A 5,366-nucleotide genomic window follows, 5' to 3' on the forward strand; every position below is an offset into this window, starting at 1 on the left:
CTTTTCCAGCTACATATCTGTGCGAGAACAGGTTTTCGTCCTCTACTACACCCAGGCGGTATATTGCAACAGACTCAATGCATCTGATTATTTCCTGAGGTTAAATCCTAGCAATGCTATTAAGATCAGAAGGTGTGAACATTTCTGTGGCAATTGATGCTTAATGACAATTTTCCTCCTGTAAGAGTTGTACATTTTTAGTCCCCTCAATGGCAGTTTAGGAGACTGTCCACTTCACCACATTTTTTCTTTTATTTTATTAAAAGATTTCTTGTATTGATTTTTTGGGGGGGTGGGCGGATAGAAGAGGGAAACATCAATGTGTGAGAGAAATGTCAATTGGCTGCCTCTCACACATGCCCCAACTGGGGACCAGGCCTGTAGTCCAGGCATGTTCCCCGATTGGGAATCGAACTGGCGACCTTTCACTCTGTGGGACAATGCCCGACAAGCTGAGCCACGCTGGTCAGAGCCACTTAACCAAATTCTTTTTTTTTTTTTTTTTTTAATTATTTCTTTGTTTGTTTGTTTATTTATTTACTTTTGGAGAAAGAGAGGGAGAGAAACATCACTGTGTGGTTGCCTCTCACTCGCGCCCCCAACTGGGGACCTGACGTGCAACCTAGTCATGTGCCCTGAGTGGGAATCCAACCAGCAACACTTGGTTCGCAGGCCAATGCTCAGTCCCACCGAGCTTCGCCAAATTCTTAAGGCCAATAAATAATATTCACTTTTAATTTTTGCCAGTCTGATAAGTAAAGGCTTTTATCTTAATTTTCAGTTGTATTTTTAAATTGAACTTTTTTACTTCCCTTATTTATTGGCTATTTGAAATTTTTGTGAGTTGGCTGTTTGTTGTTTTTGCTCATATTAACTTATTCTTCTCAGTGATTTGTAAGAACTCTTAATATGTTAACATTAGTTCTTCTCCTGTCATGTCGCCATTCTGGTTTTCCCAGCTTATCATCTGCGTTTTAATTTTGCTTATTATGGTTTGACATAGAGAGTATTTTTCTACATAGAAATTTGAATGTATACGTAGTCAACTTTCTTTTTCTGTTAGTTCTTCCTCTCCATTTATATTTAGAAAAAGAATTTCCCCTTCAAAGATAATAACCAACTACATTTTATTCTAATTTTTTCCTTATGATTATGAAAATTTTCTAATATCAACATTAGTGCACTTTCTTGTCTCGCCCCTTTAGCTTTACTATTCTATCAAAAATATTGGCATTTATTTTAAAGATTCCAATTGATTTCTCCCTTCAGGTTTCACTGACATTTCACCAGAGGAGCTGAGACTTGAATACCATAACTGCTTAGCCAGCAACAACTTACAACGTTATGTAAGTTTGTTTCCTATTCATCTACCTCAATAACAGATTAGCTGTGAATTACTATCTTCTCCATATTTAGAGGCTTGCTTGTTTTGGTAAAGTGGGTGAGGGCTACAGTTATTTTCAAGACAAGGCTATTTTTATTTTCTAAATTACTTTATTGGAAATTGATTGGTTATCCAAAATGGTGATAATGTACTTTGACCGTAGTAACTAGGAATGTCACTATTTCATTACGAACTCTCCCAACAATCGGTCCCGGAAATCAAACCCTTTCATCAGTTGGCAAACACTTAGAGAGCATCTCTTAGGTGCAGACACTGTGATGAATGTTAGAAAAACAAAGTTAAACAAAGCAGTCGATTCTATAGATTAACATTCTCACATGTCAAATATCAAAAATTAAAAAGCTCAGCTTGAGGAAGTTTGTGCTAAAGGAAATGACAAACTCTTTTGTTGTTGTCTACAGTCATGATCATGCGTTTTAACTGGCACACTCGCTCTTCTCCCACCCAAATACAACTAACTGTGTGCCGCCAGGTACTTGTGCTTCTGAACCGGGTGATTCAAGGAGCTGGAGAACAGGCAGAGGGGACTAGAGCTGGAATATCTTTGGCAAACAGGGGCGGGTCAATGCGAACTTTACAAGCGATGGGCCGTAAAAATGTTTCATAAACTTTCTGTAATTTTGGCAAAGATGTGAAGTTGTTTGAGAGATGAAAATAAACACTCGATATTGACTCGTTATTTTTCTGTCTTCTCTCTCCAGCTAAATTCCACCCAACGGTTAAGAAATCAGTGGAGGAACAGGGTAAATGAACTGAAAAGTCTAAACACATCACCTAAAACAGCTTTGGTGAGTACCTGAAAGTTTGCTGAAGGGAAGTGTCTTTCTTATCTATTGCTTTTTTTGCAAGAATTTTACTTTCAATTTGGAAAGCAAACTTAAAATTTTCTGTCAAGCCCTGGCTGGTATGGATGTTTCTCTCCCTCTCTTTCTCCCTCCGTTCCTCTCTCTCTAAAAGAAAATAAATAAAATCTTTAAGAAAACATGTAGGTCGGCCTATAGATACTGAAATGTGTTATTAAAAATTATTTTTCTCATTTTAGTATGTATTCATTGAAATTTAGAAAACAAAAAATTTTAAAGGTTTTGTTTACTTTTTAGCGAGAGGGGAAGGGAGAGGAACATCAATGTGCAAGAGAGAGATTGGTCAGTTGCCTCTTACAATGCCCCTACCCGGGGATGTGGCCCACAATCCAGGCACGTGCCCTGACCGGGAATCGAACCGGCGACCATTTGGTTTTCAGGCCGGCACTCAATCCACCGAGCCACACTAGCCAGGGCTAGGAAAAATTTAAAAGCATAACTAAAATTAAAACCGTAATTCATCAGCCATTAACTCTTAATCTTTGAGGCTGGTGTACTTTTTTCTGTCTGTATTCCTATTGTGGGCATTTTTCTATGTTAAACATGTCACGTTTTTAAGTAAATACTTTAAATTTTTAATTTGGCTCTAAAGTACATATATAGAAAGGTACTTGAGAATTTTTCAGCAGGTACTTTTTTATGTGCCCTTTCTTATAGCTCTCTGATGATACAGAGAATGGACTAAATCCAGCACCCTCTACATCTGGATCTGGGAGTAGGCAAACAGCAGCATTTGGGTCCCCAGGTAAGTGATAAAGTGTTGCTAGAGCTCGGCGTGTAGGGCTACCGGATCTTCCCCTCTGAGCTGCTGTCAATCGATTTCTTCTCTCTCCAGGAAGAAAAATGGTATCAGCTGCAGTTGATCCACAGCCGAGTGTGGTGACTAGGGTGGCCAACCTACCGTTGGTCAGCTCCACATATGACCTCGTGTCCTCGGCCTATGTCACTACAAAGGATCAGTATCCTTATTTGAAGTCTGTGTGTGAGATCGCGGAGAAGGGTGTGAAGACCATCACGTCGCTGGCTGTAATGAGCGCTCTGCCCATCATCCAGAAGCTAGAGCCACAAATTGCTGTTGCCAATACCTATGCCTGTAGGGGGCTGGACAGGATTGAGGAGAGACTGCCTATTCTGAACCAGCCAACAAATCAGGTTGTTGCCAATGCCAAAGGTGCTGTGACGATGACTGTGACCGGGGCCAAAGGTTCTGTGGCCAGCACAATCACTGGGGTGATGGACAAGACTAAAGGAGCAGTGACTGGGGCAAAGGATGCTGTGACAACAACTGTGACCCGGGCCAAGGATTCTGTGGCCAGCATGATCACTGGGGTGATGGACAAGACTAAAGGAGCAATGACTGGCAGTGTAGAGAAGACCAAGTCTGTGGTCAATGGCAGTATTAACACAGTCATGGGGAGTCGGATGATGCAGCTGGTGAGCAGTGGAGTAGAAAATGCACTCACCACATCAGAGCTGCTGGTAGACCAATACCTCCCTCTCACTGAGGAAGAACTAGAAAAAGAAGCAGAAAAAGTCGAAGGATTTGACACTCTCCAGAAGCCAAGTTATTATATTAGGCTGGGGTCTCTGTCTACCAAGCTCCGCTCATGTGCCTACCAGCAGGCTCTCAGCAGAGTGAAAGAAGCTAAGCAGAAAAGCCAAGAGACCATTTCTCAGCTTCATTCCACTGTTAACCTGATTGAATTTGCCAGGGAGAATGTGCATAGTGCCAACCAGAGAATTCAGGGTGCTCAGGACAAGCTCTACCTGTCCTGGGTGGAGTGGAAGAGAAGCATTGGCTACGATGATACTGATGAATCACACTGTGCCGAGCACATTGAGTCACGTACTCTTGCTATTGCCCGAAACCTGACTCAGCAGCTGCAGACCACGTCCTCCACTCTCCTGTCCAACATCCAGGGGTTACCACAGAATATCCAAGATCAGGCCAGTCACTTGGGGGTGATGGCTGGAGACATCTACTCCGTGTTCTGCAATGCTGCGTCCTTTAAAGAAGTGTCTGACGGCTTCCTTACTTCTAGCAAGGGGCAGCTGCAGAAAATGAAAGAGTCTTTAGATGATGTGATGGATTATCTTGTTAACAACACACGCCTCACCTGGCTGGTAGGTCCCTTTTATCCTCAGATAACCGAGTCTAAGAAAACTGAGGATCGAGGTGCAGAGAAGGACACAACCAGTCAGGAGGCCCAGCAGCTTGAGCACAAACCACATTAATCCTGTCCCTTTCACCAGTGCATGGTGCAGCCAGATGACACCTTCTATTATGTTGAAATTAACCTGCTAGACAACTTGGAATTGGGGAAATAGCTGGCTAGAAAAAAGGTCTCTTCATTGTAGTTGTTTCCAACTGGACTAAGATCTTTAAAGTTTCTGACATTAACAGATGAGTTCTTTGTCTTATGTGGCTGGTAAGAAAAGAATGATAGACTGGTCAGAGCCTAGTCAGAGGTCACAAAATGTTACGTTGCATTTGTGGTCTCATTCTGTTGCCACTGTTGCTGTCTGTTTGCATTGAATAAAAGCACCTTCATGTGGGCTGTTGTCTGAACTGGGTCTGCCCCGGTTTGGTCTCAGCAGGCCTGATCACTGGTTTGTCACACATGCATGCTTATACAAATTTAGTTTTTTGTATTTTGTTTTTTTCATAAAGGATTGTCTTTGGTGTATTCAATAAAATTCATTACAGGAAAAAAAAAAATCAGTAGAGGAATAGGGTAAATGAACTGAAAAGTCTAAACACATCACCTAAAACAGCTTTGGTGAGTACCTGAAAGTTTGCTGAATGGAAGTGTCTTTCTTATCTATTGCTTTTTTTGCAAGAATTTTACTTTCAATTTGGAAAGCAAACTTAAAATTTTCTGTCAAGCCCTGGCTGGTATGGATGTTTCTCTCCCTCTCTTTCTCCCTCCGTTCCTCTCTCTCTAAAAGAAAATAAATAAAATCTTTAAGAAAACATGTAGGTCGGCCTATAGATACTGAAATGTGTTATTAAAAATTATTTTTCTCATTTTAGTATGTATTCATTGAAATTTAGAAAACAAAAAATTTTAAAGGTTTTGTTTACTTTTTTTAGCAAG

General features: G+C 41.0%; 1 pseudogene; it reads left to right on the forward strand.

Moving 5' to 3' along the window:
- The first annotated feature begins 2,112 nt into the window (after positions 1-2,112).
- LOC149990005 (perilipin-2 pseudogene) lies at positions 2,113-4,943 on the forward strand (annotated as a pseudogene).
- Positions 4,944-5,366: the final 423 nt, after the last annotated feature.

This window comes from Furipterus horrens, unplaced genomic scaffold, assembly GCF_987537825.1.
Source record: "Furipterus horrens unplaced genomic scaffold, mFurHor1.1.pri manual_scaffold_42, whole genome shotgun sequence".
Taxonomy (NCBI): Eukaryota; Metazoa; Chordata; class Mammalia; order Chiroptera; family Furipteridae; genus Furipterus; species Furipterus horrens.